Raw genomic sequence first — 27,161 nt, 5'->3', positions numbered from 1 at the left:
AAACCCAATGCAAAAAAACCTCTGCTACACCAACCCATTTCCTACCATATTTCAAGTCCCTTCTGTGCACACAAATCACTGAATGTACGCAACAAAATACAAAATACTAGGTGCCGTGTGGCAAGCACTTGCTGTTTATACAGCCATTGACACCATGCTGCAGGAGATATTTGTTCTTGTTTTACCACTCCTTATTAGTTTTACAAAAGCATAAGCAGAGGTTTGAGTAGTATTAAAGGCAATATGCGAGACATAAAATGATTTTTATTATGGTATTCAGCTCTGTTCCATCTTTGGCTGACAAGGCAGGAAAGCTTTATTTCTTTCCTTTGGGAGCTTGGTGGCTTTGTTCAAGGCAAGAGGCAGAAATTATGCCAGGTCTGGCACACATCTAGAGTGGTAAGGATGCTTTTTATGTTCAGTGAAAAGAAAAAGGCATTTATGGAGTGCAATCACTGGATGGCCTTTATAGATCCCTTCCAACTCTAAGGGTTCTATGACTCTGATTCTATATTCACACATCCTATATATAAGAGTTTAGTGCCTTCATTGGGCTGATCTGGGAAAACAAACCTAGAGAATCCAAATTATTTTGAAAGGCCTGTAGAGGAGTAAGTACAGCTAAAGAATTCAGGAGAATGGACAAGTCATATCACAAAAGGATGACACACAAAATGGTGATCCCAGAGAAGCTGTGGATACTGTATCTCTGGAAGCACTCAAGGCCAGGTTGGATGGGGCTCTGGGAAGCCTGATCTACTGAGTTGCAAACCTGCTCAAGGGGGATGGAACTGGATGGGCTTTAAGGTCCCTTCCAACCCAAGTCTTTCTACAATTCCATGATTCCATGAATTCAGTGAGAAACCAACAAGCAAAACACCAACAGAAGGTTCAAAATGTGTTCACACAGAAAGGGCCTTTATATGGAAAACACAAATAGTGTTTTTATTCCTAATTTTTAAAGTTAGGATAGGACCCTGAACGTTTTGGAATATTGCAGAAATGCAAGCATTTATTTCAAAACTACAGCAATGTAAGGGTTTTAGTCTCCCAGTTATGTAGCCATACAGCTATATACAGGAGTCTCTGTTTTAGCAAAGATGCGATTCATTCTTTGAGACTAAGTCTTCATCTTGGAAAAATTTTAAGGTCAGAATATGCCAGCAAGTCACAAACAAGAAGCTCAATCAACCCATTCCATAAAGGACACAAAGGCTAGGAAGATCACTATCAACATCAAAGGAACAATAAAAAAATCTGGTTTAATTTAGCTTAGATACAACATAGATGCTGAGCTGTTCTTGCTAGATTGCCAACCACTCTGGATGCATGCACAGGGAGTACTTATGTCTCTAAAGATAGCTTTCCTGGACTGTGCCAACACGAGGCTTACCAGAGCGCCTGCTGTGGAGTGTGCTACAAGCGTAGGCATAAAGAACATCACTTCTGAGACATGAAGGAGCTCCTTGCAAAACAGAAAGGCCTGCATTTATTTCTACTATACCTTCTTTCAACATCTCCATCTAATAGCTTTCTCTGTAAGACTTGCATGCATTCACATGCTGTAATACATAGGCTCTTGGGCACTGGAATCATTTGTATTTGTATTGTGATGCCCTCAGAGTCAGAAATTCACTGTTAGACTCGTACACCACCATTGTAACTTTTCCTCTGTAATCTGTGTTTGCATGTGCCAGAAGGCATCATTTATTATTCTGACAATTGTGGTTTCAAAGTTCTTGCTCTTCAGATAAAAGTATGCATAAATGACAACAAATATGTCATTTGGTGCCTTTTCACCTGGCTCTCAGTTTCCCAGAAAACATATCAATTATTAACCATTATTAATTTAATCATATTTGATGAGCTAGTGAATAAGAGCCAGTGACTGGAAAGCTGCCTGACAGAAAGGCACCTTGGAATACTGATGGACAGTCAGCTGAATATGAGCCAGCGGTGTGCCCAGGTGGCCAAGAAGGCCAATGGCATCCTGGCTTTAATCAGGAATGGTGTGGTGAACAGGACTAGGCAAGTCATCCTGCCCCTGTACTTGACACCGGTGATGCCTCACCAGGAGTATTGTGCTCAGTTTTGGGAACCTCAACACAGGACAATACTCAATAAAGAACAAAGAGGTGCAGGAACAGGTCCAAAGAAGAGCAACAGGGCTTGTGAAGGGCTTAGAGAATATGCCCTATGAGGACAGACTGTAGGAACTGAGGCTGTTTAGTCTAGGGAGGCTGAGGGGAGACCTTATCGCCCTCTTCCAGTATCTGAAAGGTGACTACAGCAAGAGCAGGGTTGATCTCACTGGTAGACAGATGACAGGGTGAGGGGAAATGGCGTCAAGTTGTGCCAGGGTAAGTTTAGGTTGAATATCAGGAAAAATTTCTTTACAGAAAGGGTTGTGAAGCACTTGAATATGCTCCCCAGGGAGGTGATTGAGTCACCATCCCTGGATGTGTTTATAAACTGTTTGGATGTGGTGCTCAGAGACATGATTTAGTGGAGGGTTGTTAGTTAGGGTAGTACAGTTTGGTTGTTGTTGGTCTCGATGATCTTTAAGGTGTTTTCCAACCTGATTCTATGATTCTATAATGCCCTCACATGCTGCAAAGACAAAGCATTAGAGTGATTCTGTAAGGACAAGAAAGAAGGCATACTTGTGACAGCAGAAGATTACAAATGGACAACTTGGGGAACAGTGTTGTTTTCTTCCTTGTTTAACTCCTACTCAGGGACTACTGGGGAATTCCTTACTTGTGGAAAAAGCTTACTGAATGTTCCCTCAAAGTGATGTGATAAGCTCAGCTCAGAATTAACAATTTAAGAAAAATAATATAATAAAGATCCCTTTTATTTGTATTCAGGGTTTAAGAATTGTGTTTTGAAAGACTTTCTAACAAATATGCACTGTGATTTGATCCAGCAAGCTGTTCAACACCATACAGCTGTTTATTCAGTCCTTCACAGGACAGAACTTCCTACCCTAGCAATCTGTGCTCTCCCAGCTCCCTTGGTGGCAGTGTGAGAAGTCCTCAGATCTGTGCAGCACTACTTGGCAAGAACTAAAACATCAGTGTGTGCTATCAACACACTACTACGCTATTAGCCTTACCTCAGTTGAAACCAGGATAACATGCTGCCTTGAAAGTAATTAGAAGACAGATACAGAAAATTCAAAACTTATGCTTTCAGATAAAATTGTTGCTTCTGCATATTAAAGACAATATCATACAATTTTTGGTAACACTGATTCTTGCTATCTTTTTGTACAATAAGCACAAAGAGGTAAAGATGGCTGCCAAACATTAATAGGTATAATTGAAAAAGATTCAGGCACCCGTTTGGAAAGAACAGTGAAGACACAGTGGATAATGGTTTATGAAGATTTCCTAAGTACTAGTAGGGTTGATAGAGGGCATTTTGGAAAAGGAGGTACAGCAAGATGAGAGATGAGTGAAACTTTTAACTCTAGAGATAGGATTTTAACACTTCCTTCTGGACTGGTGCTGCAGGATGTTCTACAGCCAGTTTGACTGTAAGTAGATACCTGGTTTTACAGGCTGGGAAGTCAAGGATTGATGGAAATGATTGTTAAAACCTCTCAGCAAACATGAAATTCAATGACAATGGAAGGAAATTTCTTCCACTGTTCAAGAATATTTGAGCGCACAACCTTTACCATATGGTTGTTACTCCACCATATCTTAAAGTAAGTCCGTGTCCAAACCATTCTTTCCTTTGAAATTGAGTTTTTCTCACATAAACAAAAAATCAAGATTATTCTGTTGTTTTGTTGTTGTTTTTTTTCTTGACATCAGAGGCATAGCTATCCATCTGAAAATGTTCATCCCACGAGGAACCAGGATTGATATCATTTAGAAGAAAGCAAATAACACTAGATCATTCTTGCCATTTGTTTGACATGCTTATTTTTTATCCACTGTCTAAACACAAAGCCATGTAAAGTCAGCTAATGGTCACTCATTAAAATGTACTTTTACCTTATTTATATTCATAAAACACACTACTGCAAACCAACAGATTCTTTAAAAAAGAACAAAGGAGAAAAATCTCAAGGATATCAACTTTACATGAAAGGGAAAGTTGCTTTTTTATAAGTTCAGTTGTTACAAATTAAAATATGCCACTTTATCAACATGGTATAAAGCAGGTTTTTGTGTTTCTTTTTTTAATCAGATTCCTTTCTGAAGAACAATTTTTGGTCAATTATTACTTCTTATATGGATAGTTCTCAAATCTGAACCATACTGTGTGCACAGCTGATACGGTACAATCTTTGCTCTACAGCTGGTCTTGTTTGTCATCTCAGCTTACTTGATTAAGCATTTTAAACAGCATTTTGCATAAATTGTGCACCTTCTCTTGGAAATTGCCTGGCTGGCATTTAATTGAAAACCAGTTGACTTCTCCACATCTTATTTGGCTTTGTCCGTTTCTCATTCCACAACTTTTGAAAGGTTTATAATCGGTATCTTAATTCTTTCTTTCTGCACAAAACAATAATGAATACTCTCTCTCCAGTCCTTTCAAAATAATGTACCATCAGTGTTGGAAAGCAGCTTCCAGTGATGCCTGTAAGCTTCTTTACATTTAGCTGAATGTCTTGGAGGATAATGGAACAGCCTTCTTTTGTCATAAACTTTGACCTTTAGCTTCTAACTGATACTAAAAGCATGTTGTAAGTGTTGCACTTATCTCTTCTTTTCTGATTGTTTTACGAAGTCATTTCCTTTCTTCAGTCAGATCGGGTGTTTGGTGGCATTTTTTTTGGATGAAACAATTCTGCTTTGTCTCCAAGTTTTCAAGAAATTGAATGTAGATTATATTTGCATGCTTGAATTAGCTGTACAATATAAAATCACCTTTATTTAATTCTTCCTGTCTATATTTACAGATTTTCCCTTATAATATTAACATAACCTATTTGAGCATTTCTGCACAAACCATTTGGCTGAGCTCCAACTCTTTGCTCTCTTAGCACAAAGAGTGAAACAACACAATTTGGAAAAATTGGCTGCCTAAATCACACTGTGATAATACAGTCTAGGTTTTTTTCCTTGACAAAAGAAACAAAAATCTCTACTATTACTAAGCATAAACAGAAGGACTTAAAAAAGAAAAACAAACAAACAAAAACAATCTATGCCTTCTAGCTGTAAAGAGAAGGTAGAGATTAAAATGTCAGTGTTGTCACACAACTGAAGGTTCTCAAGAGGAATAAGACAATAATATCTCATTTTACCTGGGTAGAAATAAAGATTTATGAAATATCCATTATTGCAATACTAGTTAAGCAAATGTATAATTACAGATCATTTAAATATTTAAGTTTTATTACCTCCATATAAAGCATATATCAGGCCTAAGATGGGATATGTCTTTAAAGCAGTCCCTCTCATACTTCTGTTTCATTTCCTCAGAATTCTCATTGGTAATCATAAGTCTTTGCTCAGAAAAATCAATTTTAAAATTACGAAGTCCAGGACTGAGCAGCATGTTTATATGAGAGCACTGTTAAGTTGTGCCTGACAACTCTGTTCCATCTCCAATTTTAATGACAGTCCATAGAAAGACAAAGCTAGTACCGATGTGCTTGCATTTTAATACACAATGCTAGGTACACATTAACCCGAGAGGTAGACGTCTGACCTAACTACTATCTAGCAGAGTTAACATGGCAAACTTCAAAACTGAACAACAAATATAAGTGGTGATGATCTGTCTTACTATAATACATAAACATGGAATATGCATTCTCTGATTTATCTTCACATAAATGGGGACCTCAAGAAAATGTCAGCTTTTGTTGGCTGAAAACTCAGAACAGAGTTTTCCATGTTTGTTACATTGTTACATAATCTCATAAATATATACATTTATATGCTTGTAACGTGGTAATATGCATACATTTTTAATTAAAAATGCAACTCTGTGAAAATTGGTGAATGAAGTATGATTAATGAAGATGAAGCATGAAGTGTGATTAAAGTTATAGTTTAGCTGAAGTTAGCATAACCTTAGGTTTAGTATGAAGTATTTCTCATGAAAAAACAGTATTTACAGGATTTGTAGTCTGTAATCATAGAATCATAGAATGGCCAGGGTTGAAAAGGACCACATCGTTCATCCAGTTTCAATCCCAGTTTCAATGCAGGGTCGCCAACCACCAAACCAGGCTGCCCAGGGCCACATCCAGCCTGGCCTTGAATGTCTCCAGGGATGGGGCATCCACAACCTTCTTGGGCAACCTGTTCCAGTGCGTCACCTCTGTATGAAAAACTTTCTCCTAACATCTAACCTAAACCTCCCCTATCTCAGTTTAATAGGAATCCTTGTCCTATTGCTATCCACCCTCATAAACAGCCATTGAGCCATAATAGGACCTCCCGAGCCCCACTCACTGAAAACGAAGGTATAGTAAAGACCTTTATCAGCTTTGAAAAAAACACTGATTTTTGAAAGGAAAATGAAACAAGAAAATAGTCACTCAGAACTAAGGTGTTCTAAAAAAAAATTAAAAAATATTTTTAAAAAAAAAAAAAAAGAGTGACCTTGATAGAACACAGTGAGAGAGAAGTGTGAAAATTATATGAAGCTAAAAATGAGAGCATGAGGTTGAAATAAAGTCACTAAAACGGCATATAGTGGTGAAAGAATTCAGATGGAATTCAAAGCTTAAATGTACGTGTTTTTGCTTCCTTGACACTTATAGGTAGATTATCTTGACTACTTTAAGACATATTTGAATATTACCTAGGACATCTCAGATCCAAAATCAGCTCTGAAGTGTTCAAAAGATAATCCAAACATCTCTTCACAAAATACATGGGATTTTAACCCACAAGACAAGAACCAAGTCAAGATACTCTAAAGAGCTTCTGGAAGCAGAGTTCAAGTCTAAAATCTCAGTGTTAGAGGGCACTAGGGAGGCAGCCAGAAAACAGATGCTATCTAAAATTCTTAATTATGAAAGTACATTTAATAAAATTTTAGTCTTTAGATTTTATACTTTCTTGATTAATGGAGATACTTTAATAATGCACAGAATTCAGAGTTATCATGAGCCTCTTCAATATCTGCCAGAAAAGCAGTGGGATAACTGTTTAGTAATCCATTAGCTTTACTATCTCTTTTGTTATATACAGGAAGGGACTTCACATATTGAGTCTCCATTCCACACAAAGGAATGCAGCAAAGAAGTGTCCAAGCTGGCATCAATCCAGGCCAGCATGTCCTCCTCTCAGTGCACCACAAGGCAATCTGCATATACATAACTTCAGTCCACAGGCAACTAACGTAAAATGTCCTGGCCTCCTGGAAGGCAGGCATATTAACTTTGATGTAGTACCAGAAAACACACATTTTGTTGTCAAGACCCAAGCCTGATTTCTCTCCATCAAACCCTTGTGCTTCTTATGATGGGGTTCGCACAAATGGATTTGGATTTTGGCTGTACCCTTGCTATTTTCTTTTAATTTACAAATGCAATGTAGTAAACTGATCTATTATGTGAATATTTGTGCATTTTTCAGTGCAACTAATAGGCTACAGAGTTAAATTTCATTGAAATCCTGTCTTCAGCAGACAGCAATTAAATTCACTTGGCATGAGAAGAATCTTGAGTATTCTGTATTTGCTCTGTTGACTCATGGGAGCTTTTCCTGCTTATCCTGCACCCCACCACATACTTATCTCTAAACCAGAGAGATACGGATTCGAAAGGTGGACTACTCTGTGGATATGGAATTGGTTGGAAGGTTACAGCCAGAGGGTTGTGGCCAATGGCTCTAGGTCCAGGTGGAAGCCAGTAGCAAGCAGAGTCCCCAGGGGCTGCCTTGGGACTGGTACTTTTTAACATCTTTATCACTGACATTGATGATGGGATTGAGTGCAATCTCAGCAAGTTTACTGATGACACCAAGCTGAGCGATGCAGATGATGAAGAAGAAGGAAGGGATGCCATTCAGAGGGACCCTGATAAACTCAAAATAAACTTGTGGCCCTAATGAGGTTCAACAAAGCAACATGCATGGTTTTACACTTGGGTTGAGATAATCTCAGACATGGATATAAACAGGGAGAAAAACTCCTTGAGAATAGCCCTGCTGAGAAGGCCTTAGGGGTTCTGGTTGATGAAAAACTTAACTTGAGCCAGCAGCATGCACTTGCATCCCAGAAGGCCAACAGTTCCTGGGCTCCATCAGAAGATTGGGGATTGTTCCCCCTCTACTCTGTCCTCATGAGGCCCCAGGTGGAGTACTGCATACAAGTCATGAGCCCCCAACACAGGAAAGATGTGGAGCTTTTGAAGTTGTATCTTCACCAAGCACAGACCCAGACCAGTAAGCACGAAACTGTGGCTTCCAACAATGTAGGATGCAAATCTGAAGAATAGTTGAATCCTGTGTTGTAAAGCTGTCCTTGGCTTTACAAACAAATGTGTCTACTGTCAATCATTTCCACTAATGAGGACATGAAAGACCTGCAACAAGCCTGCAAAACTTGCACACAGAATTTGCTGGCAAGGGAGTGATCAGGCAATGAAAGGATTGATTGCAGAATCACATTTTTCAGTGTCAGCTCTTAAACCACAGCACTAAACTCTCACAGTCCATACAGGAAAATAATTTTTATTTAGTAATATTTATTTTTCCTCTTTCTGAATGCATAATTATCAAAAATAAGCTGGCATCTAAAAATGGTAAACAGACAATACTTCAGCTATTACGTGTGATCTGGTGCATAGATTTGATGAAAATAATCAGCAAAACGATGAGTAAAATTTCCTAGGTGTTTCAGAACAACAAACATTGCATAAAAAAAGAACAAATGACCATTTGATCTCCTATGTCATGAAGACACTTGCATGCAGCCGTCCCCCATGCAGAAAAAGTAGCATCTAGGCTTTTGGAAAAACAAATTACTTGAGGGATTAGAATTTGTAAAATCACATTAAACAGTAGTAGATTTCTAACAGTGAATTTTTAACAGTGCACTAAAAAGCGAGTCACAATTTCCCATGTTAATACAAGAAAATAAATTTATATTTCAATAAAACATGCATTCACTTGTTTTTTTTGTGGTTTTTTTCATCGTATTGTATTGTTGTCTATGTGTGTATTTTATGCATAAAAAAAATATTTAACGTGTCTATGTATTTCTGCCCTGAACAGAGCACATATATACATATTTACATATATAAATTTATATATATATAATTATTCTTTTTTTTTTTTTTTTTTTTTTTTTTTCAAGTCCAAGGATTAATTTTGTCCACCATCTCTCCAGACAGACTTATTCTGGATTTATATTCTGGATATATAAAGTGATCTAAAAGAGCACTCTTTGAGAGTCAATATGATAAGCAAGCCACTTTCCCACCGCTGAAGGAAAATACTGAAATACTGTTAAAATACAATTTGCCTGCATTCGTTGTTGGTTTTGTAACTGCCACTTAATTATTTCATTGGTTTGAACGTGAGAAATCCTGAGCTGATATGAACGAATTTCCAAAACATCATTTTTGGTCCTCTCTCTTTATTCACATCTTAAGATTCTTCACTTTTTTTTTTTCTATCCAAGAAGCTTCTGTCTTTTTAATTTTTGCAGTATTTTTTCTAGCGTGCATTGTGCAAATGTGTTCCACTTCAGAGAAAATCCATTAATGATAATTATATTTCAGCAGTTTTTTAGAAGTTTTACAGATACATCATTTGCATTTTTTTTTCTTTCTTCTTAGTAGCATGGCGGCATAAGTTCTGCTTGAAAATAAGTCCTGTGGCTTCTGACTACACTCCATTCTCATTAATTGCACTACAAATTAGAAACCCACCAATAAATATAATGGCACAATGATTAGGAATAGATTAAGTTTTCAATTGGAACATGACTAGCAGGAGATTTCTAGAGCTTATATTGTTTTGTGACCTTTTCCATTTATGAATAAAACCAGGGATTTAAAAATCCACAGTTAGCTTTGTCAGATAAAAAAATAAATTAATTAAAAAAAAAAAAAAAAAAAAAAAAAAAAGAAGAAGAAGAAAAAAAGCCTTTTGCAGTGTTTTAAGCCAGCTGACTTTGCACTGAAATAGTTAGAGAAGGTTCATGTGAGAAAATGTTCTGACTCTGGCAATCTCTAGCTGAACGGTGGTAGAAAAAGACTGAAGAGGCCACTTCCAAATGTTCTATACAACCTTGGACATGTTCATTTCCACACTATTGTTTGACCCCACCATCCCACCATCATCACAGCAATAAGTACATGCTGCTTTGGATACATGAAAAACAAATAACTAGGCAGATAATACCAATCACACAAAAATGTTAAGGAAAGCAAATGAACAAAACCCATTTAACTCTATCTAAGTTCAGATGAACTTGTTCATGCAGCTGTGTCTGTTTGCTATATTGGAGACATTTTGTCACAGTAAATGCCAAGCTATGGGCACATTTTGGTGTATGCTTCTTTTTTTTTTTTTTCCTTAGTTACCTTCGCAGACAGATGATGATTCTCTTTCATGTGAAAAACAATTGAATGTGACTTGCATTTTAAATAAGTTCCTAAGGTAACAGTACTTCTTGTACCAGATCCACTGTTAGAGATACAGGGAGCTTCAAACCGTGTTTGTATACTCCTCCCCCTAAAGATTTTCAGGTTTTGATTTAGCCCTTAATCTTCAGACTGTTCAACAGCTAAACATTGGTTCCCCTTCACCTCAAGGCATCACAATAATATCAATTTGCCCTGAATCAACTAGGCAAAGGACGTGACCTTTTACCACTGCAGCTCCAGCTATAAAACCTTCCACGTATCTTTGCAAGACCTCTTTCCTCTAGAAGAGGCAGTGAGAATCACACAGGTGGATTGGGAATGCATAGTTTTGGTTTTCCAAAGACAGTTCTTTCGTTCTGTCTGTTGGGATGTTCGTGACAAGTTGATACAAATATAGCGCATAACAGAATTACAGTTTGAAACCTCCAAGGTACCCACTGGAGGACAAACTGGTCCTTCAAAAACCCATTGTGTAGAAAATAGTTGATTTCCATGGAACTGCCCTTTGCAAAGTTAACCTTGTGATGTTTGACACGGAAGAAAAAACACATTTTACAACTGGCAACAGAAATGGGTTCACCAAACCAAAACAGAGATGAAGGGATTTATGATTCACAAGAGAATCCAAAGCATCTGCTCACTTCTGAAGTGTTAAGGGCAGTTCAAACTCTGTCTTGTCAAAATCAAAATCACTATGAAAAATAGTGAAAGGCTAAATTCTGCTCTTCGTTATACAATTGGTCACTTAATGACACTTAAGGACAATCGCATCAGTGTGAATGTATGGTAAGGAAGCTCATTATTTTATACTCACCTAAAAAAAAACCAAAGTTAATCCCAAAGACTTTGCTGTTCTTTTTGAATTCTTGTGCATCAGAAGATGGTCAGACTTACACATTACTGTTTGTTTCACTCTCACCAGAACTATTTGACTTAAATTGCAGATCTTACACTTTTGGTGTCTGTCACTTGTTCTTCATAAAGAATATGCTACACATGTAGCTCAATTAGCATCAGTGGGGGGGGTATGGATGATTAAGAAACCAGTATGCTATAAAATTGCTGGAAAGTACACATGGAATACAGAGCACTTAAAAAGATACCAATCTTTCATTCACTGAACACTGAACAACATTAAGAAAATCATTCAAGTCTAATTACAGTACCCAGTTTAAGAAATTACATAAACAGTTTTAGAAATCACACCAACAGCAAAATGGTTTCTAAATATTAATTAAATATTCTACTCAAAAATATTTCACGCATTACTTCCTTGCCATCTGTATTTGTAAAGATTCAGAAAAAGAAAAATATAACAACATCTGGTTAAAATTATTTGAAGGTACTAATGCTGCACTACTTAAACTCAATAACAGTATTCAGTCTCTCTTAAAAACATATTCTTTACAGCTGAAAAGAATACCAACATATTCCTTGTGTAGCCTTGTCATATGTCTACAAGAAGTGTCAAACTATATTTTTAGCTATGGAGTTTACTTAATCCCGCAAGACTTTATCTTGCCTTTATGTTGACAAATGAACAAGGCTAAAATATAGGGGATTGGAGCTTCTGTCAAGATTCAGTGTGTTTCAAAAGGCATTGTTCTTGCACAACTGTTACCTTTAAGCTATTGGCTTAAAAGCAGTTTTATTACTCTTTTGAGATTATTGTTGAACTCCTCAGTAGCTGTAGTTAATTGTCTTCAAGCTTTACATTTCTAGACAAGCCAGGAGAATGCAATACAAATATAAAATGATACCAAATGTGATGAGGGGACTTCTATACCTGTGTCACAGGTTAACAGAAAATCTACCTGCGTCCATAGCAGGGGGGCCGCTGGCCCCACAGGGACGCTAGCCCAAAAGGAAGGAAAAAGTTAATTAGCAAAAGAAAACAGTGGCAACGATCTAAGGAGGCACACTTATTTACTAAATACTATATAGAAATACAGGATAACACAATATAATACAATATAATTGAAATTAAGCTAACGAATCAAGCAAAATAGGAGAGAGAATGAGTCCCAAAACTGAGAGGCCTACTGTAACTCTAGGTGAAATGGTTGGAAGGCTCCCACAGGCTCTCCTGGACGCCAGAACTCAAAAGACGTCAGTCCAGCCTGGGAGTGAGATAATATAGTGTCCAGATCCCATGACTTATCTCTGACCATGATGTTCTCTGGGATATGTAGTCTTCTTCTGTAAGTTGCACATTCGGTAAAATTATTCATGCCTTACATGATGTTATGATGTGGAATACTGATAGCAAAATTACAAAATTATTAAACCATGACAACCTGTTATTCAACACACGGATGTGCTTGACTCAATTTTGTTACTTCCAATTTCCTGCCTTTCAAAAATATATTTGTGGTGTATTACCAGGTTTAGAGGAAAAATGTTGCCTGCATTACTTGTAACACTTTTTAATTAGTAATACAAGCAGTAATCAGTACTAAAATAATGTTTTATTTTACATCCTGGATTTCATATCTCTTTAATGTGCCTACGTTCAACAGTTCCTAAAGAGAATACCAGCTGTTTGTTCCAGTTCTATTTCTTCTATAGTAATAAACAATACATCGTTTCAACAGTTTCTAAACTGTATTAATAATTCCTAGCAGACTGAACTTTTTATTCCAGGTTTTGTAAAACCTTGTTTCCCAGACATATTGGATTAAGTTAAGCCTGGGAGGAGCCCTCTGATGTCAGACTATTTTCTGGACATTTTTAATATAAAGAAAATACTGTGCACTTGTACAATCTTAGACCAACACAGACAGCTTTGCTAGGTTTTATTTAGAAGTATTTTGTGAGAATGGTAAGTATGCAGACTTGTAAATTCGGTAAAACTACATGAAGAGCAATCATATTTACCTTATCAAAACAAGCTCAGAGTCCTCCCTAACTTTCCTTTTATGTTAAAATGAAAAACTATCACTGAATATAGAGAAAGGGGAAATAAAAAGAGCCAGTATGGTTCTACAGCACAAGAGAAATAACAGAAGTTGTTTCTCTGTTTGAATATTTGGTCTGGACGAATTCATTGTGCCATCAGGATCACAGGCTTTCTTATTGGAAAGAACTGATTATAGTTCCTGTCTGACAGTCTGACCAGGCCCTGTGGAACCAGGACAATCCTCTTTACTTTCCATCACATGTGTTTGTAGGTTGCCTACTCCAGTCCTCAGATGGATATGTGACCATGAAGGGACTGTTCTTTGACTTCTGAGCTTATGTCTGGCTTCTCAGAGCTACACTGCTGCAGTAGCCATTGTGATTTCTTATATCTGGAAGAGGGGCAGGAGAAGAAAGGAAGGTAGGCTCCTGTTACTCTAATGTGTATACTCTCAGTCAAACATTATTCTCCATCAAGGCAAGCAGAATTGCCCCAGTTTACCCAAAACATTTTTAATTCTGGATGGTGTGACAACTTTGTTTCCACTTATTATAAAAGATGAAGCAACAATAATCAATGGATCAATGACAAATGACTGTATTTTTAATTTGGGACTGGTTAGTTTAGAAAGCCAGCGTGTGAAACTAAACTCTTCTACTGATAATGATCTAAAATACAGTATCTGTATGCATGCATTCCAGTTGCTTTGCTTCTGAAAGGTTAACTACAGAAGCTAAACAGATTTAATTGATTGAGACAAACACTTGGAGAAAAGAAAGAGGCACTAACCATCATTGTTTTTTGTTTCAGACCTGTCCTGAATACATAGCATCCCTGGCATATAATGTGAGGAAATGTGTGTTCTTGTCTTCCTCTGGGGCCTGTTTAGCACCCTTCCCTTTCAAAAAAAAAAAATTATGCAGTTCAGTATGTCTTGAATGTTGTCTACTAACCAATAACACACACAGGTGAATGGATTTATGTCATGTAACTTCAGAAGCTTAACTGCAATGCCCAATTTGTCTTTCCTAAGGAAAGGGATACACTGTCCTCTGAACAGAAGCTAGCAGCTCTCACTCTCCATTGTTTAGAGAAGGACTCAACAGTTATGATACTTTGCACATAAATTCTTAATTAAGTGCACAAAATATCAAGGTGGTTTGCTGAACCGGCAGTGGAAAACAAATTACATGCTTCCAGTTTTCAAGCTCTTTCTGACCAATGTTCTTTCCAAAACCTGGTTTTTAACACACATGATGAGTGAAGGGTTTTTAGGCTGTCTATGTCAGTAAGGTGCACAATTAATGGCTGATTGCTTATGGTCCTCAACATAAGCAACAACCTCAAAATGCTACAGTGATATTAGTGGTGGTGATTTGGGTTTTGTACCTTTTTGCCAAAAAGAACTCATAGCAGACATCTGGTTCAATACATGGAAGGCCAATTGAGGATGTGCCTAAAAAACAACCTATAACTAGTAGTCACCTTGCCCCAATAAAGTGAGCAGCCCAAGAACTCCCCTACGTTTTTCCTCAGTGCAGCAGGCTGCACAGCAGAATCTTTCCTTGAGCAGGGATGCCTCTCAAGGTTATGCCTGTGCAGAGACCTCTTATACCTTGACATCAAGACATTTTGCCAACACAGACGGTTGGTAAATGAATAATAGTTTGTTTCAGGCTTTGTTAGCTTTGCTAAGACTATATTCTAGACTGCACACACGTCATCCATTAGACATAAATTGTTGACCAAGTTTGGGACTAGGAGTGGATCCAGCTGCACCTAGGAAAATATTTACCTTCATGGCTCAAGCTCAGAAAGCAAGGGGGTTCACTCTGGACCTTGTGACTCAAAGGGTGGGCCTCCTCAACCTTTAGATGTAAACTGTTGACCAAGTCAGGGACTAGAAGTGGATTCAGTCACACCTATATCCCTTACCTCCATGATTCATGACATTTAGAAAGCAAGAGGGTCCACTCTGAACCTCATGCTCAATTAGAGGATCTCCTATATAAGCATGTTTACCCTACCTCCTATGAGGCAAATAAACAAGTGTATCTGGACACAGCAAATCTTTTGTCACTGCCTTATTTACAAGTAAGCTTTCTTAAATCACATTATAAAAAATAAATATGCTCTAGCTTCTCTCTTACATGTGCAGTGTAGTGTAGTTGCTTCCATCCTTGACAGATGTGCACATTTTTGTTCAAAACTCCAACCAGTTTTTCAATGGAAATACAATTTTGCTGTTATTTTGAAGGAAATTAAAAGCCAGTGAAAACACTACATAAGCAAGGAAAGCAATCAGAATAGAGAATGAAAATTGTTCCTTAGTCACCCAGCTATGACAGAACATTCTCAATCATCTGGTCAACAACTGCCACCCTATGAGCAAGCTGTACAGCACATAATCTCAATAAAGACTGTGTCCTGGGGATGTTCAGAATGAACAGTGTGGAAAAAATACTCCTAGATCCTGTCAAACCACTGCTTCTTCCTCTCCATTCGCACTGAAGACAATGCAGAAACGATAAAGATCTGCACCCTGCTAAACATCAATGTTTTGATGTACAAAGTAATGAAAATCATACTTCTCTTTGGCATCTACAGTCAGATTTGGCAGCAATGATCAACACATGTATGACCTCCAGGCTCGATTACTGCATCTCATTATATCCAAGAGTAAAAAACTCTCACTGCTACTGAAAGCAGCTGCCAGTTTGCTTAGCAACACAGCCATCGTGAATACATCTTCCCAACACTTTGATCTTTATGCAAACTCCTCTGTGATTTCAGGGTCCAGGTGAAGGTCATTACTGTGGTCTTCAAAACTTTCTGTGGGATTGGCCCTAGGTACTGGAGAGACTGCCATCCCCTTTGCAGCAGTGACCTCATCTGACAGCTATGCTCCCCTGGAATGAAGAAACTGCCAGCTGAGGGAAGAGGCTCAGCAGGTTGGAAGAACTAACTTCACCTAAGTAAGTTAAATCTCCATGAGTGATATCACTCAGAAGAGAGGGAAATGACTACATCTGACAAGCTACAAATCCCAAACCTTTAACTTACGTAACTGTTTGATCCCCACTCAGTCAAACCATGGAAAAAATACAACATAAGTGAGAGCAAACACCCTAAACTCTGTGTTTAATTAGCTTTTTTATTTTTTTTCTTTTTTTCTTTATTTTTTTCCATATTAGCATAGGAAGAAAACATGCAAGAGAAAGAGATTCCAGTCTAGTAGAACATATTAACATGTATTTAACCTGAAGAGTTGGTTGCCTTCAAGCCTTGACAGGATTGGGTGCCAGCCACTACAGTGTATCATAAGTGCCACATTTAAAAACAAAATAGACATACATAGTCAGATGAGATACCCTCCCATTATTTTTCCTACTGTACTACTACCAGACTATAAAACAGTTCTGGAAGACTGCTTATTCCTTACCACTAGCAAAGACACTTCAATCCCCTTCTGCCATAAAGTGATTTTTCTTTTACATCGAGGAACAGCTCAACAGCAATATCAGATTCCAAGAAGACTGCTTAAAGCATTGTATTTAAACAGAAGAGTGCTTGAGATGAACAGAAATATTTCCTTGAGTATTTTTTTTAAGAAAGGATAAGGATATTCAGTCAAAGAAAAATTATACCTGCTTTAATAAGGGTTGAAAGAAAAAGGGCATAGACTGCCATAAACATTTCTCAAAATCAGATGGAACAGAACTGAACTTATAACACTCTTTCCATGTCATCATGACATCACACTTTACCCATACCTGTGATATGAGCACTTCTGAGGAAAACTACTGCCCAGACTTTAAAAACCTGTCAGTTGGTGGAAGCAATCTGACCGTCTGGAGACCCCCAGGCAATAAGATGACCTAGTGTGAATACAAATACATATAATTCACTCAAGGGATTACACTTTTGACATCATAAACTACAAGAACGTTCCCTGAATGCTTTATGGGCAGCAGCAGAGACCCAAGAGCAAAATCAACATCACTCTCTGAAGTAAATCAGTATTTTATATGGAGTAGACTGTGAACTCCTCAAAAACTTTTAAGAACATGATGAATAATTCAAATTTTCCTCCAAGTGACCTCAGTGAAATTATGCTGAGGACTGGATTCAGTATTTATAAGTGAACTGAAACTGGAGTGGGATCTACTAGTGCTATATATACTAGTGCTATAGCCCTTAAGCCCCCCTTTTAAGGGGCCCCTCATTCCCTGATGTGTACACTTGACTTGCACACAGCTTTTTATTCCAATGTAATGTCATTAGTTAGGAGATGATCATTCTAGTGTGGCCGATCAAACTTTGAAAAGGGTGTAGTTACATCTACGTGTTGATTCAATGTTCTACTCTGCATTTAAAAACATCTTGGCTCCTAACTTCATCAATGTGTTTAAACTGCATCAACAATATAAGGACTTTTTTTCCTTAACTTTATCAGTACTAACTGCCAATAGTTGAGACACTCAGTATATTTGTATAAGTTATAGCCACATGGACAGCACATAAAGTGCTTCTGTATGGGAGCCATGTTGTTTCTCTGCCCAATAACATCATTTGTGAACACAAGGTTATGAAGTGAACCAAGTAAACCCTTGCTACTGTTACTTTTCATAATTTGTTTCTATTTGAATGCAGCTGATCTAATCTGCTTTTCTCTTCCAAAAATTTGTTAATCTTCTCTATTAATGTATACTTAATTCTGAAATGCATTATATTTTTAAAAATTACTGTTCTCTGACAAGTCTATCCTACACTGGAGTACTGCAGTCAGCGAACTTCAACTAGCTTCCGTGTATCACTGTGAACAGCAGCTATAAAGATGTAGTTTAATTGCAGAGAAAGGAAACATTCACCAAGTTCTACTTTGTGTAAGTCTTTTCAAGACATCTGTTATGCTAGGGGGTTAATGTATCCACTGTGTCTTCTTTAATTTATTTCCTCTAATACTGTTTTGAAATCACAGCTACTAGTGCCTTGCTGTGGTCAAGCTCCCTCCTGCACTCCTGCCCATCTCCAGAACTCTGTTACACTGAAACAGTCTTGTGGTTTGCTTTGGTTAAAAACTCAAGTAAAAGGTATACAACCATACATAAGTTATGGATGAATTTGACATAAAGTTTTCCCCTGGTCTGAATAGGAACACACAGATAAAAGAGAACATGTATCAGGACTGCACAGAAGGGGTGGTCCCCAGTGCCAGTGAGTGCCACTTGTATGCTGTCGCATCTGAACATCAGAACAAATAGCATCACTGCAACAGAGATCACATCACACACGTATGAGCAGGATTTACTTAAGACACAAGAGAAGAGTGAAGCAATTGAGTGAAGGCTAAAAAATTCAAGCAGCAGTTTAATGTTTATAATTATTATGAATGCATACCCTCAGCACTGTATAACTTGCAAATAAAAAAGCCCCAGTAAGAGACAGTAAGTGCCTTAGGTCTTACAGCACAGAGGTGACACAGAACACAAACCAGAAGTATGAAAGACAAAGATATAAACTAAACCAGAAGATTTTTAATTCCAAATGAAGGGAGTTCAGCAAATACTGTGAAGCTGTTCAGTCTAAAAAAGCTGGGCTTGGAGACTTGAAGTGAACTTATTATGAAAGCGGAAAGAAATATGAAGGGTCTAAAGTATCAACATGCGGCATACAGAAAGAGGAATGGCAGGAAGAGAGACACGTAGAACTAAGATTGAGATATATTTAAGAACCAGTAGGAATATAGCAGAGTATAGGTACATAGATAAAAGTGTAGGGAATGACAATCTTTTTCACTTTTGAAATGAATGATAGTGGATGAGATGCTAGAAAAGAAACCTAAGAGGAAAAAAGCTAATTTCTGAGGTAAAATATTATGATATCATAAGCCAACAGACAGATTTCAGAAACTTTAATATAAAATCCATATCACAGCCAACTTCTCAGTACCCTTCTGGTTATCCCTTCCTGTCAAATGTTATAAAATTTGTGAGTAATTTGTTCGTAATTTTAATTGCAGCAATATAAAAGCTCCATTCTACTGAGCACCAAACAGGCCTTCAATAACCCAGCAGAGCAGCAGCACTTAACCTTCAATGTTAGAGTGGCATAGTGCTCTCACTGTATCAGATCATCAGCTCTCAAATCTCTGTGCCTTTCCAAAGGCAAAACAAGATGCAAATCTGACCTGACAAGACACCAGAAGTATTGCTTAATGGAGGAATAATCAGGCAGAGTTGGCATCTGTTCTGAAGTCACTCTCAAATATCTGGTTTGGAGCATCATGTGGCTGATTCAGGGCTATCAAGCAACCTCAAATTCATTTAACAGCTGCTGGCCTACTAAATGGCATAAATAACCTTGGAAATAGGTTAAAGCAATATAAATTGTAGGTTAGCAAAGCACGCAGATGATATGTGCCCAGTCTGTCTTTGGCCGCACCAGTAAAAATAAGATACCAAAAAATCACTGCAGAAGAACAGATTCAACAGAAATCAACAAGTTGAGGATTTCTGTAGTCACAGACCACCTTAGCAATAAATAAATCATATTTGTTTGTCTTATGCAGATTAGGGTACTCTGGGACTAATAATATCCAGTTGTCTCATATAAATTAAGGCTGTTTGCCATTCATAGTAAGATAACACAAACAGGAGTACTGAGTACTGAATCTGTGTACACACACAGGCAAGTTTTTATCTACAAATGTCCATCCAAATATCCAAAATCAATCTCAAAATGTAGATAACTTAAGCAACATTTCTTCCTAACAAGTTTGTTAAGCTAAAGAAAAAATTCTGGAGGATATTCAGTCCTGCTTGTTCCCATTGCTGTTCACACAGACCTTGATTTCACAGTGCTGTAGTACATTAATCTTTTATGTTTTATTTTCACTATGGCTTAATTTTATTCACTGTTGCATGACTTCACATTTAACGTGAAGCTCTTTTAATATTTTACCAGGAAAGCTGTGCCATTCTGGAAGTATTCCTTTACCTTCCTTAATTCCAAGCAGATTCCACAACAGAAAACATTGCTACGCTTTAACTTTGCCTGGTTTGTGGGACAACTTCTGGCATTTCTGGATCCCCCTGCATTCAGATACATAACTTTAATATCAAAAATGCCAACTGCTAAATCTATCACCCTGCAGTTCCTTTATTACCAGTTCGATAATCAAAAGACCACTTGGTGCTCATTCTCCACGTTAGATCTTATCTCAAATATAATGCAAATATCCCCACTTCTATCTTCTCTGGCAGTGAAGATCATTTAGCAAACGGATAACTTAGGGATGTTATGTCAGGTGGTATAGAGCCACACAGGTACAAAGCTTCCTCCATTATCTGCTGTGGATATTTGCAAAGTCTATAAGGAATAAAAAGAAGTCCAAGAAACTATGTTTTCAGTGGGAAAAGTATTGGTCTGCTTATGAGTACAGTAAGATATCCTAACTTGAGCTGCACCTTGCTCCAGTGCTGGACCTTTGCCTATGGTACACTGATGAATTCACACACCTACAAGTATAAACACCTTCAGTACACAAAGTACACAAGCCTAAAATGAAGGCAAAGCAGTAGAAGGGATGGGCCAGAGGTCTTCAGAAATTGTCACAGCACACTTCACAGGAAAAAAACAAACAACACAGTCAGCCCTATGTTCTGTGATTTATGCACACAGATTAAGCCAAAAGAAGGGCGTGCACAACCCAGTGCATCCACTACTTGGAAACATCTCTTCATCTGATTACAGGCAAGGAGAAACCTGAGGGTATGCTTTCATCACTAGCTAGAATAAAAACCTAGAGCAGCTCCTGCTTGTGATTCTCTCACGCATTTAGATGCCATTTCAGGTTTCTATAGAAGTTATTTTTGGCAGATACACCATTTAGGTACACTGGAACGCTGTCATCAGTGGAGATGGAGAAAACAGAGCTGAGAGCAGGTTCTTACCTCCACCACCAATTCTGTACATGACCGAGACAAACACCAAAGCATTTTTGACCACAAGATATAAAGATTGACAATCTGTTGTACAAAATAAATCTTTTTGTCATCAATTACACTAACAAAAGGTCAGTGTAACTTTATTGGCAGCTGTGGGTAACACCTGATTAATTTGGCCTGAAAAAGCTAAATCTGTAAGCATTTTCTTTGCTTCAGTTCTCTACTGTAAAACAGGGATATCTGCATACCTATCTCCACAAATTGCTATCGAGATCAATCCCTAATGTCTGCAAAATGCAAATTTTTTTTATTACTGCCAGTGTAGGAGGCAGTGATTTCTTTTGTGATTTGGAAAAGCACGGTACTGCAAGAAATTACAAAAATAGCTGTTTAATGGAGACTTTAAAGGTACTTATAAAAGTTTAAGTGAAACTTGACAATTTTTCAACCCATTAAAAAAGTACTTAAAGATCCCATTTGAAGTAATGTAAAATAACAATGAAAAGAAACTAAGTTAAGATTAGAGTCAACTTACTGAAAGCCTTTTAGTAAATGAAGTTGTTAAACAAATTTTAATTCAAATACGCTGAATTATTTAATGTTTATTTTAATAACTTTTAAGAAGAAATAGGGTAATTCTGCTGTAGCTGTTAGAAACTTGGGTTTTAGAAGCAGAGCTGTTGGAATCCAAACTTTTTTTTTTTTTTTAAGAGGTAAACTTTTTAGTGTTTCTTGCTTAGATTCCAAAATCTGAGCATAAGCCCAACTTGATTTTTCCAAGTTTTCTCCATCTCATGCTCAGCTTTACTGCCATTTTCCTTACATAGAAGGTGGAGTCCATGACTGCAGTTACAACTTGATGAAGGGTTCTACTATTTCTTGGCAGGTTAGATTAAGAGAAGACTTCTCACACAATTGGTTCCAAACAAATTCATACATTATGCAGTACCATACAGGGAAATTAATTCTGTGCTGTAGTTACACAGGCATTTGCTTAATTGCTCATCTGATATATTGATCTTCAGAATATGTGAGTTGAATTGACTTATGGCTACACCGGATGTCATTTTCAAGGTACTATAGTTATTATGAGAATAACCTTGATTTTTTAGCATACCTCAGTACAAAAGGAGTGTATTCTGGCAACCTAGGAATTCAAACTGTTTTCATCTGACCACACTCTAAATGTATTTTCCCAGTAAAACAGCATCAGGGATGAAACCGAAACAATAGGAATTTATCACTGATTCCGGTTATGATGATTATACCACAGAGAATGTCAAATGAGAAGCAAAAAAAGAGGAGACAACTCTATACTGAAGAAAAATTGACCCCAGAGGCAACTGCAGCTTCTTTCAACTTCATAATGCAGTAGTTTAATAATGTAGTTTAAGACTAGCAATAACCTCTTCTTTCTGTATCATTTTCAACTGAACTGTCCCTTGTAAAGGAGCAGGGATTTTATACATCATTTTGTTAGTCAAGAGCATTGTGTTTTTTCATAATAAAACATCCTTCTTTCCTCTTTTCCCATTATAGTTTCCATACTTTGTCCTATATACCCTAAGGGAATTCAGAATTAAAGAAATGCTTTGCTGTGTACCACTGCCATCTGCTGCTAATCTCTCCCTTTGGATTCAGAAGGTTTTATCTCACCATATATTTAGTGCACTAAAGATCTTTGGCTGAATTTACACAGTTAATTCAATATTTTTTTTAATAATACCTATCCTCTTCCCACTCCATTCTAGAGTTTCTCATCACACATCTCAGACTCATTGAGGTAATGCTTCAGTTTTGGTTCTAGCAAGACTTTTTCTTTTTTTTGGTGGCCAGTCAGTGAAAAAGGTTTGTGCTTGCAGACTCAAACACAGCCAGACAACAACTCCAGACAGGAAGTGTCCATCTTAGGGACTCCCAACAATTTACATATTTGCCTTCTGTACTGAAAGATCTTCAGTAAGAACACGGTATTTCTGGAGCCCCACTGCTGCAGCACTTCTGACACCAGCACTTTCACACCTTCTTCAAGGAGTACATCATATCAGTGCAGAACTGCTGTGCAGGTTCTTTAATTTATATCATATGCTGACTTCAGCTCATAAATACACGTAACCAAGATATGTCAAGATCCGCTGTATAAAAACCATCAAGAAGCAAGTACAGTTCAACATGAAAAAGAGCAAAACAGAATGAGATAAAGAGGAAACATTAATGTAAAACTCCAAGTCTCACTGTAAGTGTGAGGGCTAATTGAAGCTACAAAACAAACCAGTTGAACAAGATTTGACTTAGGGGAAAATGTATCTTCCCCTTACACTTTCTCTTTTGAAAAAAAATGGAACCTATCATATCTGGGGAACAGAATAGCTCCCATCAATACTTGACATGATCTTTCATTCATTTTTAAAGCATCTCAGAACACTAGAGATTCCAAAACACAGATCATCGCCCTTCTGAAATTAAAAGAAAGATTATGCCTAGAAAAAAAATGCACAGATATGTCTGAGGCTAAAAGGAATCAAGTGTCACTTCCGCACTCATCACAGCCAGAAATCAGTCACCTTCACTTCTAAGCACACTGCTACACCAGTGTCTGGTTTGTCAGGTCTTGGCTTGCTAATCCCCTTCTGTTTCGAATCGTTGAGTTCCTCACCCCCTACGTGAAGGAGCTGTCTATGTAACACAGAAAAAGCAATCACAGAACTTCCACTGAGCCCTGAAATCAGTGGTGCACACTGTGCTCACGCAGCTCAGGGCAAGTTGTCATGGACTTTTTACTACCTTTGTATAGTTCTCATTTGACTGTTGGTTCTACTTGTTGCATCTTTTAGTTTTTAAGGGGGGATGGAGGTAACAAGGGAGCACAGTTAAGTCAGAAATAGGTTTCTGTGTTTTAATAGTGAAATCAGTTAGGAAGCATTAACAAATACAAAGTCTTATCTCACTCAAAGCGTTATCCTCAAAGTCCTTGTAAGAAATAGCACTGATTTCAATATACCAGAAAAATCACACAATAAATGTCAAATGAAGAGATTTGACTTCGCTTTTCAAATCAGATAAAGTTACAAATTTTCAAAGGGATGTGGTGTGTGCCATGGCATTCAATAAATAAATAAATAAACAAATAAAGAAAAGCAAACAACAACAACAAAACCAGTAGCTTCTAAATTGTAAACATCTTTTTCACTTTCATGCACCTCCTGAGCCCCCTCTTGTGCTTCGCTTCTGCCCAGTGAAGAACAGATGCATCTTGTTCCTTCCTACCTGCTTGCTTGTTTGTTTGTTTATTCCTATCTTTTCTCTTCCCACGAGGAAACTGTTTCATTGCTTTGATGGCAAAAAGCTCACCTAGGCAGCTGGAGGTACAACGCTCTGCAGTGTTCCCTGCTGACAGCAGCTGGGGACGTAGTTGTTGAAAGCTTTGTAGAAAAAATACACTTCCACACTCCTAGTATTACTCTTTGTCTTCTAGTCCCTCTCAGATGATGCTCACCCTTAAGATGGCACAGCATTAACTTTCACTGTGAGCATCTCATACTGACTAGTGCAGGATGCAGGATGGTAGATAAGATGAACAAGTGGTATGTTCCAGTACCGAATTCCTAATTTATTCTGAATGGCATACTTTTGTTTTTAACTCAGGAGACATCTACACATAGGACTACTGAACAGCATCCACATACATAACAGTTATATTTTGGTTTTGATCTGGAGTAATCCAAAAATTAATGCTAAAAATGTTCACCTTCCTCTGAACCAAAACCCAGAGAAACTACTTCCGTATCCATGTGGTTGGATAACTCCAGTCCTCCCCATCTACTGTCATTTCTGGCCTCATATTAAGTCCTTTTTAGAACAAGTCAGACTTTAGTAGATTAAGTCTTATTTCCGTATAAACAACTGCAGCATCAAAAAAGCAAAAACACATCATTAACCAAAAGCAGGACTACTCAAAACATACAGTTCATATGTAAACCCACATTACTGATACACAATTGTGAAAGAACTACAGAGCAGATATTTCTGAAAGGACATGCTGCTGTTGAGCATCTATCCATTTATTCTTTTCACCCATGATATCAATAACACATATTGTTTAACAACAACACAATCTGCAAGCAGCAGATGTAACAACAGTTCTAGGGGAAATAAGATAAAGGGTGGAAAATAAATGCACACAAGGCCCACACATATTAGAGAGCTCCAGTTATCAGAAAATCCTTTTTCACCTTCAGGTATTCACTTGGTCTGTGACTGAGGCTGGGTGATAAATTAGGACTTGCAGAAACAGTGAGACTACCCATCCACTAGCTACCACACCAATCAGGGCACCTATGTATGGTGTACAGTTTTATGAAAGAATCAAGATAAGTCTTTGGGGTTTTTGACAACACTCAAAGCAGAGACACTTTCCAGAAGGAAATAGCTTGAACTGCAGTTGGCAAGTGCTCCAGTGATGGCAAGAAGCTCCATAGCAGTCTTGTAAGAGGCAGTTTGCTGTCACCATGGCCAGTCTCAGTAAGCAAGGTCTAACTTTTTTCACTTCTCATCTCTTCACAAACACTGTGGGAATTTCTGTTGTTGTCAGTTTAGAAAAGAGACATTCATCTTGACACCTCAGCCCACAGATACAAAGTGAAGGAGGTAAAAACATGTTAATTTTTCTAACTGTGTAAAAATTGGAAAATGAAAGCACAAAGAATTTAAGATTGTGTTGTAGAAGTATTAAATCCAAGAAGAACACCAAGATATGTTATGATGTTCCACCAGAGCACTAAAGACTGTAGGATACAAGAAACTCAATGTTTGGATTGGGTTGGGATTTCTACTGGGTGAACTCTGACTGACCATCAGCAGACTTTTGGCTCCAGTAGGAAACCCCATATCATCATGATTCAGATCTGAAAAGGAAGTGAGGAGCTTGACTAAAGACTGAGCTGAGAAACTGGACTTCTTTACTGATAATTAACAGAATCTCTTTAGCAAGCTTGTAACAGTTGTACTCTTGTGGGAACACCATTCATCAACTGCACTGCTTGGACTGGAAACTGAAGTTCTGACATCATTACTTTTTTTACTTCAAAGGCAAAAAGAACTACCATGGAGTGAGGCTAATTTTGCAAAAAAACATTCTCAGGCCACTCTGCTGTGTTTTCCAGTTCTGGATCAAATGTAAATTGCACCAGAGTGCCTGAAACATCAATCACAGCATTCTCACAGATCTTTATTTTGTGTTCATGTATTGACAAAGAAGAGATAGCTCTTCAGATTACTGAAAATACTCAAGAGCTGCAGGGAAAAACATCTTAACTCACAAGGTTTAAATCAAATAAAACTGAGAATGCTATTAATTTATTAATGATACATCATTAATCAGCAATCAGCCAGCATTATAATAGATAAATGACAATGCTTTGCTTGGCATCTAACAAATGTTAGCACTCTTTGAGACCCTTCTTTGCCAAATTCCCAAAAGCACAGAACACACACGACGCACACATCATGAAGGTATCACAGTCATGGGGCTTACAAGAACATACACCCCTTCCAGTTTTATGGGCACCCCCTGTTGCACACATCTCCTTTTGCAGATACGAGTGTTCCTGCTTTATGTGTGTCCAGGTCATTCATTCCCTACAAACTCAGGCAGTTTTGAGTACTGTTTTCACAGTCCTCTCATTATCAGTTGTTGTCATACAGACCATAAGATGGAGGTGTGCTAATTCCCCAT

At 37.7% G+C, this 27,161-nt stretch overlaps 1 protein-coding gene across 8 annotated transcripts in view; it reads right to left on the bottom strand.

Annotated features, from left to right (window-relative positions):
* The window catches only part of TMEM117 (transmembrane protein 117), a 188,464-nt gene that overhangs the window by 74,622 nt on the left and 86,681 nt on the right, over positions 1 to 27,161 (bottom strand). Inside the window, exon 1 of one of the 8 annotated variants that reach the window (XM_085514017.1) lies at positions 17,252 to 17,357. The exons of the other annotated variants lie outside the window; for them this stretch is intronic. The gene's annotated coding sequence lies outside the window, so the exon portion shown is untranslated. Of the gene's footprint in view, positions 1 to 17,251; positions 17,358 to 27,161 lie in introns of those variants that run through there. 8 annotated transcript variants of the gene reach the window in all.

Source organism: Coturnix japonica, chromosome 1 (assembly GCF_054131305.1).
Source record: "Coturnix japonica strain WE chromosome 1, WE-NBRP24, whole genome shotgun sequence".
Lineage (NCBI taxonomy): Eukaryota > Metazoa > Chordata > Aves > Galliformes > Phasianidae > Coturnix > Coturnix japonica.
This window is presented reverse-complemented; position numbering and strand designations above follow the sequence as displayed.